Source organism: Zalophus californianus, chromosome X, assembly GCF_009762305.2.
Source record: "Zalophus californianus isolate mZalCal1 chromosome X, mZalCal1.pri.v2, whole genome shotgun sequence".
NCBI lineage: Eukaryota > Metazoa > Chordata > Mammalia > Carnivora > Otariidae > Zalophus > Zalophus californianus.
Genome location: NC_045612.1, coordinates 122436443 through 122458606, shown reverse-complemented (window position 1 = coordinate 122458606; position 22164 = coordinate 122436443). Strand labels below are relative to the sequence as shown.

The following is a 22164-nucleotide window of genomic DNA, read 5'->3' as shown; positions in this document are numbered from 1 at the left end:
ATGGATCAGTCATGGCTGACTGTTTGGTCTACACCCCTACCTGTCTCCCTTCCTGTGTTTCAAAGCCAATCCCATACACCTTCTCAGTTCAGCTGTAAATACTTTCAGTATGTATTGCTAAAAGAGAAAAGCATGCACGGAATCCTCACATTTTAACATTTAATAACTTCTAATGTCGTTAAATATCCAGGGTTCACTTTTCCAACTGTCTCATGTGTCATTTTTTCACTGAACAGAATCCAAATATATATTTATGGGGATTTTTTATGCCTATGGGGGTTTTTTTGGTAACAGTTCTCTTGAGATAGAATTCACATACCATATAGTTCACCTGTTTAAAGCATGTAATTTGTCAGTTTTGGGGATATTTGTAATTATGCAGGTGTCACTACAATCAATTGTAGAACTTTCTCATCACCCCAGAAGGAAACCCCGGACCCATCAACAGTCACCCCCAATTCTCCCTCCCAACCCCTGGCAACCAACTCACCTGTTCCCTGGCTCTGTGGATTTGTCTATCCTGGATATTGCATATAAACGGAATCAAGCAATATGTAGCCTTTTGTGTCGGGCTTCCTTCTTCCAGCGCTGGGTTTTCCAGGTTCATCCATGTTGTAGCTGGTGGCAAGACTTCATTCCTTGTTATTGCTGAAGAATATTCCATTGTGTGGATAGAGCACATTTTGTGTATGCGTTCATCAGTCGATGGACATTTGGGTTGTTTCCACTCTTTGGGTGATATGAATAATGCTGCCACCATCATTCATGTTCAAGTTTTTGTGTGGATGTATGTTTTCATTTCTCTTCGGCCTAAAGGTGGGATTGTTGGGTCGGACGGTAACTCTGTGGTTAACCTTTTGAAGGGCTGCCAGGCTGTTCGCCCACAGCAGCTGCACCATTTTCCATCCCCACCAGCAATGCACGAGGGTTCCAATTTCTCCACATCCTGACCACCACGTGTCCCTTCGATCGTGGCCACCCGTGTAGGCGGGACGTGGTCCCGCAGTGTAGTTGTGTCTGTCTTCAATCTACAGGATCTATAGTAACACAGCAGGGCAATTTGTTGAAGAAACAAGACTGCATGTTCTCAGAGCCTCCCGTGTTCTGGGTTTTGCTGATCGGCTCCCTGCGGTGGAGCTTAACACGTTCCTGGGAATTCTGTTCTCAACGAATAAATACTGGAGGGGGGGGGGGAAGCTGTTGTTGAATCTAGAAGCTTGATCCGATTCCAGTTCATTTCCTTCCCTTTTTGGGGGGAGGGGCAGGGAACGGGTGGCGAGAATTCCTATGTTCACCCATCAGGTGACTTACGATATCTTTTTTTTTTTTAATGTTTGAAACTTGGCAATCAATGCCTAGATCCATTAACTCACTAAGGTTGCACAGTGATGATATTCTAATTCTATTAATTTTTTAAAACTTACTTTGAAATACCTTTATAAAGAGAAACCCATCTATTTGGTTACCTAGTGGTACAGTTTGGGTAAACCAAGATAGATGCTTAATTTGTTTCTTTATTGACCAGTTTTGCAAATAATGAATTATTGGGGCACCTGGGTGGCGCAGATGGTTAATAAGCGTCTGCCTTCGGCTCGGGTCATGATTGCAGGGTCCCGGGATCAAGCCCCGCATCGGGCTCCCTGCTCAGCGGGGAGCCTGCCTCTCCCTCTCCCACTCCCCCTGCTTGTGCTCTCTGGCTCTTCTCTATCCCTCTCTCTCATAAATAAAATCTTTAAAAAAAAAAAATGGTGTGCTTTAATCCATTGGAGTTGTCCTTATTGATGCTTAAATTCTCCTGTCTTTGGCGGGGGGGGAACCTCTCCTGGTTGGCTCCTGGGTCCTTTTTTGTGTGCCCCCGGGGGTCTAAGCTGGCTTGCTTGCTAGCCCGCATGACCACACGTTTCTGACCTGGAAATGGGCATTTCTCCAGGGAGGCTTCATACTAGTTGCTACTGGGCTGGTCATTGTTTTTAGGCCTTTTAAATAGATAATATTTTCTTTCTTTTCTTTTTTTTTCCGGATAAAGGGATGACAATGTCACATAATTACTCGTTCACTTTATCCCATATGTCACACACACACACACACACACACACACACACCGGTTTCAGAATAACAGAACCAACGCAACGGCCAATAATCTAATTACTGGAAACTGTCATTTTTCTCTCAGTTCTTTTAGTTTTTAAGGTGTATCTCACTAGGAATATGTACTCAAATGTACGGTGTTTTAAAGTAAGTTGGAATCTTTCCATTCTGTGTGGCTATCACTTGGGTACACATGTGTTTCACTTTATTTTGGATTTTCAATTTTATTTTATAATTATGTAAAATACTGACATGGTTCCAAAGACAAATATACAAAACAAAGTATATTGTTTTTATTCTTGCCCTTCCACCCCATTTTTCCTTTTCCTTACAGGTGACTGGGGAATATTGTTTTTCCTTGCATTGTTCATTGTTTACTATAAGCCGATACATAAGCATATGTAAGCGTATACAGAGCCGTATGTGCGGGAAGGTGCATACACGTACCTGTGAGTGTATATACGCAAGCACGCCCACACCTGTGTTCGTATTCCCTGCCCCCTCGGATAAACAGCAGCACACCCAACACGCAGCCCGGCCTGGCTTTTTGCACTTAAAGACCTATCTCAGAGATCACCGACATCTGTATTGGCTGCTATAACAATTCACCACAAACTTGGTGGCTTAAAAACAACAGAAATTCCCTCTCTCACAGTTCTAGAGTCCAGAAGTCTGCGATCAAGGAGTCAGCAGGGCCGTGCTCCCTTTGAAGGCTCTGGGGGTCGGGGGGAGGGGTCCTCCCCGCCTCCTCCCGCATCTGGGGGCTACCTGCCATCCTTGGCGTTCCTGGCCGTAGAGCCGTGCCATCAGTGTGCCCCCATCTTCATCACGTTCTCTGGGCCTCTCTGCCTACTCCTCCCTCATCTCCTAAGAACACGCGTCATCGGCTTTAGGGCCCACCGGCTGGTCCTGGATCATCTCGACTCACGATCTTTAATTACCTTTGCAAAGACTCAGTTTTTCCAAATAAGGTCATGTTCACAGGTTAAAGAGGGACCTCTCAGAGGGTCACCATTCAACCCACTACCATCTGCCTTCTGGCTCCCCCAAATTCCCATCCATTCCACATGCCAGATACATTCATCAGATCCCCACACCCCCCCAGAGTGGCTCCTACAGGCCCCTCCGTTCCCGTTTACCTTTGCACGCGGCGCACATTATCCAATCACCCACCTGTGTTTCTGGTTTTTTGGTATTAAAAATATAATTCAGCAATGAAAAGCCTTCTGCAGACATTTTTTCTTGTTTTAGCCGGGGTTTCTGTGGGATCCCTAGAAGTGCGAGCTGTGGGTCAAAGCGTAAAGGCACATGGGCTTTTGCTGGGTACCCCCACATTCCTCTCGTAGGGGCTGTGCCATATTGTGTTCTCACCAGCGCTGTATGCACGGTTCCCCACAAGGTCACCGGCGAAATGTTTTCACAATTTGAGCACTTGCCACTCCAGAGATGAGAAATGATACCTCCGCGGCGTCTAAACGTGTGCGAGGCTGCTTTCATCATAGAAGCTTTTTGATATGTTCCATTATCTGTGAGGGCTGTCCCTCTTCCCTTTTTTTCAGCATTTTCTCCGCTATTCTTGCTTATTTGTTCTTCCAAATGGACTTAATAATCAACTCGTCTAGCCCCAGGCGTGGAGGGAAATGATGGAATCATTACCAGAATACTTTACAAAGTAGGGAGAGCTGGTATCTTTATGATGTTGAATCCTCTCATCTGAGAATGTATTACACATATTTCCATTTGTTCAAGACAAATTTTGTGTCTTTCAGGAATGCTTTATGGTTCTACTCATTTCTATTTTAGGCATTTCTTGGGAGGTTTTGGCCTATTTTATTAAAGACCGAAAATAAAGATAAGATAAATACTATGCATATAAGACTATATACCTTTTTTACAGACTTCAGTGAAAAAACTAGTGTTTCCCCATTAAATAAAATGTTGGCTTCAGGAAGGGAGTTTCACACACACATTTATGACGTAAAGGACGAACCTGTGAATTTCTATTTTCTTGAGTGTTTTCAACATGAATGTGTATTGGGTTTTTCAAATCCCTCTCCTCCATCTACTAAAATGATCATATGATTTTCCTTAGCTCTAAAAATATGACTGATTGTATTACTGGATTTCCTAATAGTGACCTTTTGTAAAATAAACTCCATTTGGTCATGATATATACACATTCCTGTGCTTTGGAGTTGGTCTGCTAGTATTGTATTTATAATTTTTGCTTTGCTACACTAATTTTTTTTTTTTTTTTTTTTTTAGTGCAGTCTTTGCCGGCTTGAGGGTCAGTGCGGTTCCCTATAAAAGTAAATGTGGGGGGCACCTAGGCGGCTCAGTCGGTTAAGCGTCTGCCTTTGGCTCAGGTCATGGGATCGAGCCCGGCGTCGGGCTCCCTGCTCCGCGGGAAGCCTGCTTCTCCCTCTCCTGCTCCTCCTGCTTGTGTTCCCTCTCTCGCTGTCTCTCTGTCAAATAAATAAATAAAATCTTTAAAAAAAAATAAAGTAAATGTGGAAGTTTTTCTTTTTCTTGGCTCTGAGAGGGGAAGTTTGGAAGCATTCTGCTGAGGAGCCTTTTGGGTGTGCTCTGTGCTTTTTATCACAGGCACGCTCTTGAAATCACTTACTCATTTCTTCTGTGGAAATTGAGCTTTTTAGACCCGTCCCTTGAGGTCCACTTCGGTAGAGTTGTATTTTTCTTAAAAATGACCCATTTCATCTGTTTTCCCGTTTGTCAAGAGTGCACAGGATTGTTTTGAGGGGCGCTGCCTTCCTTTCGAGAGGGTTCTTTTCCTCTGGCATTTCCTACGTTCTATATGTGTTTTCACCCTTCTTTTTCCTTGATTAGGTTATTGGATTATTTTTGGACTTTTTTTTTTTTTTTTAAAGAGAACCAGCTTGGGTTCTGGCTAGCTCAGTCAGTGGAATGTGCAACTCTTGATCTCCAGGGTTGTGTGTTTGAGCCCCACGATTGGACGTAGAGCTGACTTATAAATAAATAAATAAATAAAACCAGGTTTTTAGTTCATTTGTTCTATTGTTTTTTCTGTCTTACGAAATACTGTTTTTGTTTTTATGAATCCTTTGTTTTCTTGCGTCTTACTTAGTTGCCTTATTTGGGTAGTTGTTTGAGTTGGGTGTGTTTATTTGAAGTTTTATAATGCTAAACCAATTTAGTGCTATACATCTTCTCTGTCAACTAATCTGTTGAGTTTTTTTTCATTATCATTATCACTAAGAAGTTCTATAATTTCGCTTTGTATTTCCCCTTTGACCCAAAAGGTGTTATTAACACGTCTTCTATTTTTTTTCCAGATACAAGTGTCTTGATGGATTTTTATTTATGTCTACTTTCGTGGCGAAATAGAAAATCCTGTTTGTGTTATTTTTATTCTTTGTAATTTATTGAGGTTTTCTTTATGGCCTATGATAGGTTTTTTTTAAAGATTTATTTAGAGAGAGAGAGTGTGCGAGCATGGGGGGGTGGGGAGGCAGAAGGAGAGGAAGAGAGAGGAACTCCAGCAGACTCCCTGCTGAGCACAGAGCCCAATACGGGACTCGATCTCCTGACCCTGAGATCACGACCTGAGCTGAAAGCAAGAGTCAGACGCTTAACCGACCGAGCCACCCAGGTGCCCCTCCATAGTCAGTTTTTGTGAACGTTTCCATGAAAAGCAGTACATTCTGCATAATTAGGGTTTAGAAATGGATTGATTTATACGTACATACATAGGATATTAATTTTGTAAGGCTGCCATAATACATTGCCACAAAGAAGAAGTCCAAGATCAAGGTGCCTGCCGGGGTTGTGTTCTTCTGAGGTCTCTCTCCTTGACTTACAGACGGCCGTCCTCTTGCCACCTCTTCCCACGGCCGCCCCCCTGTGCCTGCAGCCCTGCTATTTCTTCCTCTTCGCATAAGGGCGCCAGTCATTGGGTTAGGGCTCAACCTAATGAACTCATTTTAATGTACATCACCTCTTTAAAGACCTTATCTCCAAATACACTCACATTCTAAGGTACTGGGGTGGGCTCCAGCATGTGAATTTGGGGGGACACAGTTTGGCCCCTAACACTGTGTTTCCCCATCACCCGGGACTTGTCTCGTTAGAGCGCTGCCTACTGTCGATGGGAAAGGCTCATTTCCTGCCTATCTCCCCAGAGACTGTAAACTCTGAGGGCAGAGGCACTGGGTCAGTCCAAAGCATTGCTCCCGGGGCGGCGTGCAGCCTGGGTGTTCAATCAGTATGAACCGGGCGAATCAGTGAGTCAAGCCTCTATTAGGTACCTACCGCTGCTGTAACAAATGTCCATAAACTTAGTGGCTAAAGCAACACAGATTTATTCTCTTACAGTTCTGGATGGAGGTCAGAAATCTGAAGGCTGCGTTCCTTCTAGAGGCTCTAGGGGAGAATCTGTTTCCTTGCTTTTCCCAGCTGCTCGAGGCCACTTGTATTTGTTGGCTCCTGGCCCCTCCCTCCACCTTCCAGGCCAGCAGTGTAGCGTCTCAAGCTCCACGTCTCTGACTTCTGCTTCTGTTGGCATATCTCCTTCTCTGACTCCGTCCCTCCGGCCTCCCTCTTGTAAGGACCTTTGTGATGACATTGGGCCCCTCCCCCCACCAGCCAGGATCATCTCCCACCTCAGCAGCCTTAACCTAACCACACCTGCCAAGTCCCTTTTGCCATGTGAGGTGACATATGGAATCAGCGTGTGAACACCTTTGGGAGGGTCATTACCTGACCACGGAAACGCTTTGTTCTAATGTGCGTGCTCTTGTCATGCATCGCAATTTTTGCTTTGAAGCAGGGACCAGGCACTCTCCTCACTTTGGAACAAGATTTGCTGGCCCCTAGTGAAGTCCGAAGGCAGAGGCTGCACATCTTGTGGCATGTGGAACCCTCTTGCCCGGGACCTGTGGCTAGAGGCACAGGGCCTTCTGGAATCCGTGCTTTTCCATCCTTCCCACAAACAGACGCTCTGGCCAGATTGCTTTTCCTACCCTGCAATTACAGGCCGAATCCCCCGGGTAATAAACATAAATTGTCTTATTGCAATGGAATCGGTTTAAAAGAAATGCTTTACAGCACTAATAGAACTATCTGTGATGATGAAATTGTTCTATATCTGTGCTAAAATGGTGTAGCCATTCGTGCGTGTGGCTATCGGGCACTTGACATGTGGCTAAGGGGACTGAGGAACTGACTTTTAAATTTTTTTAAGGATTTATTTATTTATTTTAAAGATTTTTATTTATTTGACAGAGAGAGAAGGAGAGAGAGCGAGCGAGCACGAGCAGGGGGAGCAGCAGGGGCAGGGGGAGAAGCCGACTCCCTGCTGAGCAGGGAGCCCGATGCGGGGCTCGATCCCAGGACCCCAGGATCATGACCTGAGCTGAAGGCAGACGCTTAACGACTGAGCCACCCAGGCGCCCCTAAATTTTATGACTTTAAAGTAATTTAAATGTAAACAGCACCTCGTGGCTTAGTGGCTTCCATATTGAAGCAGTACAATTTTATAAAATTCATATATCCAATCTAAAGCACTGGGACAAGTGACAGCTTTTCTCGAAGATCAGGTCCTGGGTGGGAAAAGCTGTCCCCTGCCCAGGCGCAATGAAACAGCTTCCTTGTATCGCCTCCATAGGAAGTGTGCAGATACTATCTCACTCTCCAGGTGCACCCTCCGTAGCTGGAAGCCAGCCGTGGTGGGAGAACTTTGGCCACTGTAATCTGCAGACGCTGCAAATCGGGGCTCCCCCCGCCCATCCGCAGCCTTACAGAGCTGCCTTCTTGAACTTGGCCAGCACGCCGCTGTACAGATGCCAACTTGAGGGGCCGGTCCTATTGAATTGTCTGAGCACAATCTGAGGTTCCTGGCACCCAAGGAGAAAAAAAGCCCACACTGCTAGCTACACAGTCTTTATTGTCTGAGGGGAAGCAGCCTCGTGAATTCTCAGGGGAAGCAAGGATTCTCTTAGCCCTTAGTGCTACCCGGGGTCTTCTCTCAGGCTTCCCAGAATGACCACTTCCCTGACAACAGCTCTGTTGCAAAAGCACAGAGGGCTTTTAAAGCTGTGGTTTGTCACATCATTCAAGGTTACCCCTTTCGATGGATGTCCGGTAACATGGCCCACATTTGCAGCTTTTGGGCGCCCGCCGGGGTCTACGACCACAGCTCAGAAAGCCCAGGAGGGGCAGGATTGCGTGTACTTAGAGTCTACACCAGTCACTTTTCCCTCTCCTCTTTTTTTTTTTTTTTTTAAGATTTTATTTATTTATTTGTGTGTGAGAGAGAGAGGGAGGTAGGCAGAGGGAGAAGCGGGCTCCCCAGTGGGCAGGGATCACGACCTGAGCCGAAGGCAGGCACTTCACCGACTGAGCCCCCCAGGCACCCCTGCAACGGTGAACTCTAAAAAATGGCTGGGAAACGGAACCTTTTTGGCATCAAATCATACTTGACAAGGAACCTCAAGCCAGGGTTTCCCCACCTCTGCATTAGGGACGCTGGGGCCTGCACCTTCTCCGCGGCGCCGCCCTGCGCGCCGTGGGCGGTCGAGCCGCACCTCCGGCCTCTCGCCACTAGATGCCAGTAGCGCTACTGAAGATAGAAGCTCAGAGACTGCTACACAAGTACCTGGAGAACTGTTTTCGTGAAGGCTGGGTAAGGACTAGCTTTCTATCTCCACACGGAGCAGAGTAAGAAAGGAATTTCTGTGGAAGAGAAATTGAGACTGACCAGCGGACGAGTAAACATTACCACCAGTTTTTGGTTGGCATCTTCTTTCCTGAAGATTTTCATGAGCAGAATAATCTAGGATGACTAGGAATTGTTCCCTCGGGGTTTTGCAGTTAAGATGTGAGAATCTTCGAGTAATGAAATCTGCATTAAAAAGCAGCCAAAATTGTTTATTCCATGATCATCTCGTCTACTGTAGCGCTTTCAAGAAAACAAGCAGTAACTGTTTCTTGTTACAAAAGTAATACACAGTAATCGTAGAAAAATTAGGACATATAACTAAGCTAAAAGGAAGAAAAATGTGAAACACCCCTAATCCCACCAGCCAGTGAAATTCCAGTGTTGGTTGAGACTTCAGTGGGTTTGCTACCTAATTGTTTTCTACGTTCATGTATAACGGTATTCGTGTAGGTAAAAATATAGTACATGGTAGAGGCAGGAAAGTTTTCCCTCTGGGTTCTTTGGCCGGTCTAATAATGAAATCGACAGAAGACAGATTAACAGGAGAAAAACAAATGTAACTGTGTGCGTATGGGAGCCCGTAGAAATAGGAGACTCCAAGAAGTAGCAAAGCTGGCAGCTTTTACGCCTTTTAGACAAAGAAACCATAAATCTGTGAAGAATTGACAAAAGTTGGGGCTTGGGGTAGCGAAGTAGCGAAGCAGCAGCCGGTTTGCTTACACGGCCTTCTCGGCCTTGACTTCCCCACCTCTGGCAAGAAGGCTGTCTCCCTTCCTCCCGGGACAGGGCGGGCACCTTCCCGGGGGACACTTAGGTCCTGCTTCCAGGGCACAGAGGAGGTCAGAGAGTCCTTGCGCCCGCTGTTTCTCGTGTAACTAAATTCAAAACAATCAATAGGCCAAAGTGGCATATTTGGGGGCAGCCTGCCCTGCAGCCCATCGTGAGCAAGGATGCAGTTGAGCTGTGCCTGCTTGACGCGAACCGCAAACCCGCGCGGAGCGGGTGTCCGTCCCGTGCCAGCACAGGGGCACGCTGGCTCTCGTCTCTCCCCCAAGAGGCCCGGGAGACACCGTCCTGCTCATCTCCCGTGTGCACCGACCCGCCCTTAAACCTGAAGGAGGGACGAACCGGCCCCCCTCCTGCATCTGCATCACCCCTCCTGGTCTCGGAGTGCAGCGGCCCCGCGCCGAGATGTGCCCCGGCTCATTGCAGCATCTCACGCACGCTGGCCCCCTAGCTCGGCCCCCTTTCGAGGCAGTGACTTGGTAGATACGATGTGTACAGTTTCACGGGGACCTTACGATACAGGAGAAGTGGGAGAGAGAATATTCCGGCAGATGAAACGTCCTTAGCTGTTAGAATCGTAGAGGGCTGGCCACGGAAGGTATCCCAGAGATTCCCGGGGCTGAAGGTCTCGTCTCGCAAACTAGGGGACCGGAGGGAGAGAGGGGCCGAGAAGCTTCTAAAAGACAAAATGACCTCAAAAGACAGCTCTGAAAGGATCCTCACATGTAGCGTGCAAATACAAATCTTCAGTAGAAACTTTGGTCATCTGACCATGTAACCTTAACTTAGTGTATGTGCCAGAAACACAGTTTGGATCTAACTATTTTTTTTGAGTTTTGTATCTGAGACACGGCTAAACTTTGTAAAACAAGAGCTGTAAGAGCTCTGTGTGTCAGATTATCTGTACGTCTGTGTATGTATATTATAGACGTGTGGTATTTTTCTACCTCTGGATGGTATTGCCCAAACTAATTTGTAAAGAAGTCTATTTTAATTGGCTTAAAGAAATTTGTTTATGTAAATCAAGTATACTCTCAGAAATGTAGAAAGTAACCCAGATATTTTTTCAAGTTCACACGATCTGCGATAATCTTTGATAAATAAAAATTAATTCAAATTCGTTGGTTTAATAGAAGCAAGCCCGTCTCCAAAATTTGTCAACAAAAAAATAACTAAGAAAAACAGTTAACTATTTGATGTCTAATCCAAGCATCATTGTTAAAAAGAAGTAATTTAGGGGGGGCCTGGCTGGCTCAGGGGGTAGAGGGTGCAACTCTATCTTGGGGTTGTGAGTTTGAGCCCCATATTGGGTGTAGCAATCACTTAAAAATAAAATCTTGGGGCGCCTGGGCGGCTCAGTTGGTTAAGCGTCTGTCTTTGGCTCAGGTCATGATCCCAGGGTCGTGGGATGGAGCCCCACATCGGGCTCCCTGCTCAGCAGGGAGTCTGCTTCTCCCTCTCCTTCAGCTCCTGCTCTCTGTCTCCATCTCTGTCTGTCTCTCTCTCAGATAAACAAATAAAATTAAAAAATAAATAAATAAAAATAAAATTTAAAAGAAAGCAATTTAAACAAGTGTAAAAATAAGGGCAAAGTTTATGCTACGTTAAATGAAATGATGGCTATTCAGTGAACATCTAAACTCATTTCCAAATAAGATGAACATTAAATGTGAAACATAAGTTTATCTACTTTTGGTTTTTTAATTTTTACAGAGAGAAACTAATATGTGGGTCTATTGATAACCATGGGAAAAAAATTATTATGAGAAAGAATATAGTTCCAATAATTTTGAAATGTATTTATCAGTTTGCTGATCTACCACAGGATGCTGATATACGATAGACAGGTCACGGTGGCCTGCTTCCCAGGTTTCCCTGGAAAGCAAAAATTACAAATAGTTTAAAAAGTTGGGAGAAGGGCTGCGACCGCAAAATGAACCGAGAAGAGAGTAAGTCAGAGCACTTGGAACAAGAAGCGTAAGCTAACTGCGCACAAGCCCTGCACGGTTCCGGGGAGTGGGGAGCGCAGGCGCCCCTGTGCAGGGTGAGATGCAATGGGCTCCCAGGCGAGCTTCTTCCTGCTGCGCTAGGATTTACTGGAACTTCCTGTTTCTCAGACTGGGCTCCCAGACCCTTGGGGAGTGAGCATTAGCATTTATTTAAATCGAAAATACACGTATTATCTACATCTATCTAGATAAATGGATACTACGTCTCTTCAATTTTATCTATCATTTATAGTTGGATTTATTATCTGCATACAGATAAAAGGATAATTTCATAAAGTGCAAAAGAGAGTGCACGCATAGCATATACTCAACATAGGAAATACGGGCCAGTTGATGAAACTTTTATTTCAGTTACTTACGTGGTTTTATCGGTGTTATGTAGGTGCTGGGCCGTAATATACACTCTCTTTCTTGCTGTGGAATGATCCAACGTGTTCGAAAGCCACCGCTCTTCTACCACAGTAAACTGAGCAACGGAAGGGTCTGTGTGGCCGGCTGAAAAGGCCACTGCAAGAAACACCACCCTTGGGAAAAAAAAAAAGAAAGAAAAAGAAGAGGAGAAAAAGAACAAAAGGGGGGGGAAAGAAGAAAAAAAATTATCTAAAAGCACTTCCCCCATTTCCTGTAACTGCTTGCAAGGCTGGGAATTCTGATGGCGGCTTCCCAGCAATTTACAGCTGTGCCATCAGTTTGGACCTTGCTGTTCCATCTTGCGAATTTGTATTCTGTCTGCTCAGCTTAGAGCAAGCGCCTTCAGCAATAACGTGGGGATCCTGTTGCCCTGCCTGTCGTATCATCCGCAGTCTCACAGAGCAATGTCAGCACGAGCCTGGAGGAGACACGAGTGAATCTCATGCTGTAATTTACAGAAAGCATATGGTTTGTTTCAAGTGTACTATACAGAAGGGATGTATATTCACTGAACGTGGTGCAGAGGCGACCGTGCCGTCCTCCCTGAATACATCTGTGATTATTCCTTAGCGCCGGCCTTGGGCCATTTCTTTCCTAGATAAGCTTTGTAAGTTTTTGAAATCGGGAAAATAACATTTGAACTAATAAAGTGGAAGTTGTCAGAAAAAAGAGGGTCTTGTTTGCTTGCTTTTAGTTTTTTTGTTTGTTTGTTTTGTTCTTGATTTTACAAAACTACTAGAAATAACAAGGACGATAGGGACTGCATATGAAAAGGAGGAGGTGTGTTTTGGGTAAAAGAAGGTATGAGGGATGGAGATGCATTTTTGGTAAGGGGGGAAAAAAGAAAGTAATTTCATCCTAAAGGAAAATCATTGTTCCAGAATAAGAAAGAGAAAAGGACAAAACCCAAATGGATACAGAAAGTTGTAGAAGGCTTGAGGAAAAGGGCTCTTGAGAAAGGAATCTTATGTGTGGCTAAGCAGACTGACATTAAAATGGATTTATTTATATTAAAAAGAAAAAAGGGAAGACTTTTAATATCAAAAGTGCAGTGGTGCACAATTAGAATTTGGTTTTCTCTCTGTTAAAAGGACAAAGTGTTCTTAGATTATTGGTCCGCTCTTACTAAGCAATTGCAAACAAAGGTTTTTCTTTACCTTTCATGTAATCTGCCCAGAAAACAAAGATTCTGTGTTTTGTCTTCATCAGGTTACTTAAGCAAATTGTCTTCTTCATGTAAAAAGCTAAGTTTTTTTTCCAACTAACTTTTTAATGGTATGTTAAATTTCACGGGAAGCATTTTCAAATAAGAAGCCATGCTAAACTTTCTTTAGGAAATATTTATATGGAAGTTATTAATATAAACGTTCCAGAAAGTATATGAAGTTCATGGGGATCTGATGTACTGACACAGTGTTATCAGTCATAATTCCAGCTATTGTCTTAAAATATGGTATGTCAGAGAAATAACCAAATTTTCTTGTCAATTGCATCATAATGACTTGTCATCTGATCTTTAACCATTGCCACTTTTTAAGCCTTTTACCATTTACAGATAGTTACTGTTTTATTCTGATGCTGTTGCAAAAATGTTCCTGCAAAAATGCTTTATCTTTGAGGAGATTCACAAAAAAGACCCCCTCCCCCCACACACAAAGTACTCTGTAGAATACAGGTTTCTGATGACTTTAAGATTGTAACACGGAACTGGGTAAGAATTTCTAAAACTTTCATGGAAAAGTGATGAATTGATCCAACTAACAAAAGATCGAGATCAACAAGAATTAATTACAGGAGACCAAATGAATTAATGAAGATGATTAGAATTTTTGTGACTTCATTTAAAATATTGCTGGTTCTTTAATGTTTTGTTTGCAGATTTAAAAGGATCTGAAAGAACATGATCTATCACTATTCCTGCTGCACTTACATAAATAATCAGGCCAAGCTTATTAAAAGTCAACTTAATTTGCAAAACAATTTAGTCTTGCCATGGTTGTCTTTGATGGAAATGGAAATGATTATGGAGAGAAATTTATGTTTCAGTAATACACCCCTGTGGATATTAGATTCTAGTGCTGTTAATCATCTCTGAGGTTTATTTTCTACTTGTAAACTGGACTGGATCCCAAGTTCTAGCTTCCTCCAATATTTGGCTAAAACTCTCCAGACTAGTTGGGTTAAAACCTAACAATGTGGCCGGTCGTGTGGTCATCATTATTTTTAAAAGTCTTTATCAAAGGCAACGGAAGGGTCTGTGTGGCCGGCTGAAAAGGCCAATTTTCTCCCACTACTTTCACTTGGAATCACTATGAAATTAAACCTGCCTTCCCCCACCCCCCACCCCGAAGCCATGCAAGCTGAAACTGGACAACTTGATATAAACTTCAAAGAAATCCCAGCAGCCCATGTGCAGACAATCTTTGTACCTGCTCGGAAATATCACCGGGGACATTCACACTGCAAACACGAAAATCTGATTGCTTGACTGCACTGCTTGCATTCTATCTAAAGATGCTTAGACTCCGACTTTTAGAAATCTTCTCAACCGACTGCTCTCCAAACTCAGAAAACGGAATTTCTAATTTGCTTGAACTCTTCATCTTTGTTTTTCTTTTGTTTCCATAGAAATGCCTCTCATTAAATTACCTGATTGCTCACATCATATAGATGCCGAAGCCCATGCGTAAGGCCACTTCCTGAAATACAACATTCTCAAGTTCATCCTGCCTCGGGTCATCGTGAGGATATGTGTTTGCTAATACATCACGTTATGCCTATGTAAATAACTTAAAATTTTTTTTTTGGCAGATTGACTTAGTAAAGTAAAATCTGGATCTGATTACAACCCGTTGGATTTATTTGGTTAGTTAAACCTTGGCTCCTGGGTATCTCTGCTCTGGGGAAGTTTTCAATGCTTGGCTATTGTTTTCCCTACAATCATCATATTGGCCTTTCTTGTGCTTTGTAGACTCTCGAAGCTTTTAAATGCCTGTTGGCAGCCAATCACATGGCAGATGGCATCCATCAAGAGCAGGCAACTGGATGAAAGCAACAACCACCACGTGAATGATGAAGATAGTGACTACATGGCCCTCTGGCCTGATGACTCAACTAATGGAAACAGCAAATGTGTGATCTTCCAGCCTGACTAGTCACCAACCATGGTAGTGGAGAATAACGCCCGTAATGGCTGGTCATACTCTGAGCCTGCTGAGCTATGACCCAAAGCAGGGGAAACCGTTAAAATTTAGAAACAAAGGGAGACCAAGCTTGAAGGGTCGCTGAGCAGACAGAAGCAGTTTGGTCATGCTGGCAAAGCTTAATTTGGCTTATCCTGCAAGGCTAACTGGACCTGGTCGTTTCTTGCTTGTGTCTCTGGAAATGATAAGCAAAACTTGAACTGCTTCCCAAAGTTGGTATGACTGGTAACCACCGAAAATTATAATATTGTAACTAATCACTGTGAAGAATAAACAGTCACAGCTTTGTCACTGGATAAGCTGCTTTATAACCACGCAGCCCTGAGCCTCATTCCATGTTTTGGCTTGAATGCTCCCGGTTTGCAAACTTTCTGGGGCCTGCACAGTAATTTTTTTACTGACTGCTACTTCAGTGATTCATTTGGTTTTCTTTTGGCTATTTTGAACTTTTGACAGAAGTTATGTCATTCTGTTCAAAATGACATGGCCGTTTTAGGCCTTTTCTGAACCGCCTGTTTGCTGTAATGTTCTTTACACTTGAGCAATCCCCTCCAAAAGAGAAGGTGAAACCAACCTATTGGCAAAAAAAAAAAAAAAAATCGCCCCACAATGAGGAAGGTACCTTTACTCGATTCATTTCTGCCCAGCCGGAACACCACCGAGCAAGTCATTTCAAAGACCGCAGGAGGCCATCTTACAGACCCCCGCCCTCCCCACGGCCCGGTGAGTCCGGGCGCTCTGTCGCAGTAGCCGGTGCAGCCCGGCCTCTCGGGGCAGGGCGTCCCGTGTCGCGGCCGCTAGGTTCCCCTCTGGCCGGGTGTAGGAGGCGAACGAGACCGGCGTGGCGGGCACCCAGAGCCCAGAGGTGACCCAGCTGCCTGGGCCGGACTGAGTGGCTGGGCCCAGCACGTGACCACCCAGCCCGGCTCCGCGGGGGGTGGGGGTGGGGCCTCCCTGGGCGCCGGAGGATGAAATCGACATTTGCCTGGGGCAGGAGTGAGCCTGTCAGATTCCGTCTCCATTAGACCCTCCACCCACGGGAGCGGGGGATCGCGCCAGCATTTTATTTATTTATTTATTTATTTGTTTAGGTATCTCCGGAACCAGAAAGCAAAAGGTAAGTTACTTATCACCTAGAAAAATAAGCTTCAGAGGAGTGACTAGCAAACCACACGACCGGCCACATTGTTGGGTTTTAAAATCCGGTGCAGAAAATAATAGATCGTTGTGAGGGGCAAGGGCCCATATTTATGTCCCAAATTAGAGGCTGACCTTCTGAACGGAGATTTGGTTAGTCTGGAGGGAATGGTGGCAAAAGGGCCCGGGTTAAACATAGAAGGACACCAAAGCGTTTGGAATAAACAGCAAGTAGGTAACTCTTGCCTGCTTGTAAAACCATCTATTTCACATCTCTTTAGGGGGTAGCAGGTGAGGCAATGTTAAAACTGTGACTTAAACTCTATGGAAAGTAAACTAGTATGTGAAACGGGAATACAAGTAAGACCAGTTTCTGCTTTTGTCCTTTCACATTTCACAACCGTTTATATGGTTTGGCAGAAGAAAACTTAATGGGTTCACTGCTTAAGTTTGAAAAATGCCATTTCAGGTTTACATGATCACTGTTGGAATTTTCTAAGGCTTTCTAGGCAAGGCTGTTTCAGCTGTGAATGAGAAATGTTGACGTCGTGCATATTTTCTGTAATAGTAACGTGACTCCTGCAGAATGTGATAAAAATTAAAAAGCGTGAAATAATGAGTTATTGTGAACTAACTCTTTCATGTCTGAGAGATCAGATTCCTTGCCAGAAGGTTTAAGAAAACACACAAGTACAACCATGCTCATGCAATAGTGCTTTATTTTAAGTAAGCAAATATTCCAGTAAGTAGTATGAGTATGTGGTATCCCTTTTTCCCCCCTGTGGCAAATGCAAGTTAGTATTAGAATGTAGCTACTGAGAGTAAATAAAAGCATTATTTACCAGTGCAGTTAGCATAATATCCAATAATGAATATGCTTCAAATTAAAGTGTTTGATATATTTGATAAATGACTTGAAACACTGAACCTCTGTGCTAGGTATTTCCATGCACTTTTTATTTTAACTGTCATTTTGATTTACACAAAATATATTTCTCCGTTGCCTTTGATAAAGACTTTTAAAAATAAAACCCTAAATTGTTCCCTTTCATTACTAATCCCTTTCTTGCTAACTCTTTTGAAATCCTATTACATGCTTGGAGCCTGTAATCATTTGGATTTCTCCTTCTGTGTGCTGCTTGTTTCCCACAGTCGGTGAAAGGCCGGGAAAGCTGCGCACATCCAGCAGACGGCCCAGAAGCGAGGCCGGAGCGGGGCTTCCCGGCCACTTGCTCCTCACCTCCGGGGACTTCCAGGGTCTTCCTCGCCCCCCACCCCCTCCCCGCTTCGCCCCGAGGGCGTCACGTGGCGGCGTGGGGCCCGCCTCCGGTGACGTCACCGCGCTCGCAGCCGTCGCGCCGAAGAAAGGATGCTCTAGGATGCTGTGCAGGTGGGCGGCGGGGATGCGCCATGCGGCACTGCAGGTAAGAGACGCGCGGCGCCCACTCTGCCGGCGCAGCCCGGGCCTGCAGGCCTGTGGCCCGTCGGCGCCCCAGAAAGCGAAAGTGGGGGTCTTTGGCCGCTGCGGCTGCTGCATGCCCCAGGCGGGGATGCCGGGAGTGGGGGGGGGTGTTGCAGGCCCACGCGTGGCTTCGAGCTTGGCATGCCCATCCGGGAAAGTGGGCAGGGGCCAGACAGGAAGACCGCCGGGGCCTCTTGCTCAGGAGAGAAAAAAAAAATCTGGAATGAAGAGAGAAAGGGGCTCGTCAAGGATAACCGTTAACTGTTTTCTAGCTGTCATTGTGCTTCTTGAATAATGACACATTTACTAATTCTCCTTCCAGGGGTTTGTCCTCAGTATTTAGCCTGATTTCTTGTAAAGCAAAAGCTGCTTTGCTCTGAATGGAATGGAAACTTACTGGTTAGCAATTTAAAGAGCTCAATGTGCAATATAAATCGTTTTGCATTATTTTGCAAGGTTCCGGCGTTTAAAGGGGATATGTCAGAAACGCATTTTTCCCCCTCCAGGTGTTTTAAGTAGGTTGGAAAATAACAGTATCCAATAAAATAAAATGCAGCCTCCGAAGATTAACTGCGAGCGTAAGAGCGAATCAGCTACATCTCTGAAGAACAAAATGGTTTTTAGAAGGGGGTGGGGTGGAGATGAACGCCCGAACTGAAGAATTCCCAGTGTTCTTTTTAATTTCCGTGCTGAATAATTAGCCTGCTGGAAGAAGGGGCTTGATGACTCAGCGGCAGATGGAGGGGGGTCAGGTGACTTTTCAGTTCTGGCCGGTGGGGGGGCATTTAATGGACTCTGTTAAGCGTTCTGACCTGTTTACATGCCTTTCTCTGGTTCAAATAGGGCCTGAGGCCGGGACACGGGTGGGCACCCTTAGGAGGAGAATCTGTAAAACATGACCCCTCTGGAAGTTGGGGTGGCAGTAAACTGTACTGGAACTCACACCATGAATAATTTGATTCCCCAGCAACTGTTGGAGGACAGTGTTAAAAAGCAGTGCTATTTTAGTTGGTAATATAAAGGTTTTTTGTTCTTTTCCCCTTGACGGTGGGCTTACTGTCAGGCAGCCCAGATAGCTTTGGCTCTAAGAAGGGAATTATAGACTTCCTCTCTCTGCTTTATTTTCTAACCAAATTTCAGTTGATGTGCTCTGATGATTTATTTCACAGTAAGGTGAAGCTATAAAAACAATGGGGAATTCTCTTCCAACTTAGAACTTTATAAGACTGCCATTCAGAAGACATCAAGGAGAAAAGAGGATGTGAGCCCTGTTTAAAGAAAAACGGGGATGGAGATGGGGTGAAGTCAGCAAAGAAAAATGGGGATGGGGTGAAGTCAGTGAGACTTACCTTTGATTTTGCTAAAATCAAAATAATGTTTCTGTGAAATTCATGCTATGTCAGAAAATGAGCTGGCAAGATACTGAGACGTACCCTTGCATACTTCAGCCTAGAGATCCAAATGTCAGCATCATGTCTTTGTCCATACCCACGCCTATATACTTATATATCCACACATTCATGTTTCTGTCTCTACAGCTGTGTCTTTGTTTCTGTAGTCTTTTTTTAAAATTGTGCTTATAGGGGCGCCTGAGTGGCTCAGTCGTTAAGCGGCTGCCTTCGGCTCGGGTCATGATCCCGGGGTCCTGGGATCGAGCCCCACATCGGGCTCCCGGCTCGGCGGGAAGCCTGCTTCTCCCTCTCGCACTCCCTCTGCTGTGTTCCCTCTCTCGCTGTGTGTCTCTCTGTCAAATAAATAAATAAATAAATAAATAAATAAATAAATAAAATCTTTTTAAAAAATTGTGCTTATATAAGAAAATGCCAAGCTATTTTCCAAGGTGGGTGTACCATTTTGCTTTTCTGCCAGCAATGTATGAGAATTTCAGTTGCTCAGGATCCTTGCCAGCACCTTGGTTTTGTTCTGTTTTTTTAATTTTAGCCATGCTCATAGGTATGTAGGGGTTATCTCTTTGTGTTTATCTTTTTTTAAGTGAATGAGTCTTACCATATGTAAATTATTCCCTTCCAGCCCCTTGGTTATTGTCAGTTTTTAAAAAAATTTTAACCATTCTGGTAGGTAGTTATGGTATCTCATTGTGGTTTTTTCTTCTTTTTAAATTTTTTAGTAATTTACTTATTTATTGTGTTTTGAGTCTGTTTCTCCCTGCTAGAATATGAAGTCCAGGAAGCCTGGGATTTGTGTATGTATTGTTCATTCCTCCATCTCCAGCACTGGGCGTGGTACTGGGAGTATTTAGTTACTGTTTAAGAAATCGGTCAATGTTTTGCAATTGCACACATCCTGAAGGCCTGCGAGAGCCACCTTGCTCACCCCAGAGGGGGTTAAACCATCAGCGGTGCCTCTGCTGTTCCCGCTGGTGGAGGAGTCAGGGACGAGCCGGATTTGGCAGCACGTTTCAGGCTGAAATCATTCTCAAGGAGCTAGCTAGCAATTTTCATTACCTAGCTGGTAACTGAGCTTCATTTTTCATTAATCATTTTCAAGTTCCTGGATCCAACCATGCTTGAAGCTTCAATTAAAAAAAAAATTTATTTCTCCCACCCCCTACCCCTCTGCCTTTGGCAACCACCAGTCTGTTCTCTGTGAGCTTTTTTCCCCCTTCGATTGATTCCATGTATAAGAGGGATCCTACAGTATTTGACTTTCTCTGTCTGCCTGACTTACTTCCCCTTAGCATAATGCCCTCGAGGTCCATCCATGTTGCAAATAGCAAGCTTTCGTTCATTCTTTTTTTTTTTAAGATTTTATTTATTTATTTGACAGAGACACAGCGAGAGAGGGAACACAAGCACAAGGGGGAGTGGGGAAGGGAGAAACAGGCTTCCCGCAAAGCAGGGGAACCCGATGCGGGGCTGGATCCCAGGACCCTGGGATCATGACCTGAGCCAAAGGCAAACGCTTAACGACTGAGCCACCCAGGCGCCCCCATTCTTTCTTATGGCCGAATAATATTCCATTGTAAATATATACCACAGTTTCTTTATCCATTCATCCATCGACAGACACTTAGGTGGTTTCCCTGCCTTGGCTATTGTAAATAATGCTGCAATGAACATAGCGGTGTGAATGTCTTTTTCAGTTAGTGTTTTTGTTTTCTTCTGATAAATACCCAGAAGTGGAATTGCTGGGTCGTATGGTAGTTCTATTTTTAGTTTTTTTGAGGAGCCTCCGTACTGTCTTCCACAGTGGGGGCACTAATTTTCATTCTTACCAACAGTGCATGAGGGGTCCCTTTTCTCCACATCCTTGCCAACGCTTATTATTTCTGGTCCTTTTGTTAATAGCCATTCTAACAGGTGTGCGGTGTTATTTAGTTGTGGCTTTGATTTGCATTTCCCTGATGATTAGTGATGTTGATCATCTTTTCATGTGCCCGTTGGCCATCTGCCTGTCTTCTTTGGAACAATGTCTATTTAGATCTTCTGCCCATTTTTTGATCAGATTTTTTTTTTTCTGTTGAACTGTATTCTTTATATTTTGGATATTAGCTTCTTATCAGATAGATGCTTTGCAAGTGTTTTCTCCCATTCAGTAGGTTGCCTTTTCATTCTGTAGATGAATTCTTTTGCTGTGTGGAGCTTTTTAATATGATGTAGTCCCACTTACTTATTTTTGGTTTTGTTTCTTTGACTTTTGCTGTCAGGTTCCAAAAATCATCGCCAAGACCTATGTCGAGGAGCTTATCGCCTAGGTTTTCTTCTAGGAGTTTTATGGTGTCAGGTCTAATGTTCAAGTCTTTAATCTATTTCGAATCAATTTTTGTATCCGGTGTAATTTTGTATATGGCATTTCTCACAAAGTCTGGACACCCTGATGTGTTGCTGCAGTAATTCAGCAATTTGTTTATTGCAGTTTCCTTCATTTGGTTCAGGCTGGCCACAGGGATTAAGATCCTCGGGTCCCTTCCTTCCTTCTCCCTCATCCAGCCCTAGACAGAGCAGAACGGGTGATAGAGTTGGATGTAGAGACCTGGATTCTACTCTGGCTTCCGGACTGTGTAACCTTGGGCACGTTACTTTGTGTCTTTGGGCCTCAATTTTCTCTTCCTCAAAGTAACCAAGAAATTTAGATCAGGGTTTCTCCGCCTCAGCACTGTTGACCTTTGGGGCTGATTCAATCTGTTGCGGGGGGCGGGGGGCGTCCTGCGCACTGTGGGAGGCTGGGCAGCATCCCTGGGCTCCATTCGCTAGGTGCCAGTAGCGCCCCTCCCCCAGCCGTGACAACCAGAATGTCTCTAGATGCTGCCACTTCTCCCTCTGGGGTAGGGAGCATTGCCCCTGGTCGAGAACGACTGATCTGGATGATCTCTAAAAGTTCTTCTGGCGTCAGTATTCTAGAATTCATTTT

General features: G+C 44.5%; 1 protein-coding gene and 1 long non-coding RNA gene across 2 annotated transcripts in view; one reads left to right on the top strand and one right to left on the bottom strand.

The window, feature by feature from the left end:
• Nucleotides 1–11349: 11349 nt before the first annotated feature.
• LOC113930292 lies at nt 11350–15996 on the bottom strand. The gene is made up of 3 exons (XR_003522505.1): nt 15817–15996; nt 11940–12104; nt 11350–11446 (listed from the first exon to the last, which is right to left on the bottom strand). It is a non-coding gene; the product is annotated as an uncharacterized LOC113930292 (long non-coding RNA).
• A 170-nt stretch (nt 15997–16166) lies between these two features.
• CLCN4 (chloride voltage-gated channel 4) overlaps nt 16167–22164 on the top strand; it is a 63586-nt gene continuing 57588 nt past the window's right edge. Inside the window, exons 1-2 of the mRNA XM_027608056.2 lie at nt 16167–16311; nt 17484–17755. The gene's annotated coding sequence lies outside the window, so the exon portion shown is untranslated. The remainder of the gene's footprint in view (nt 16312–17483; nt 17756–22164) is intronic.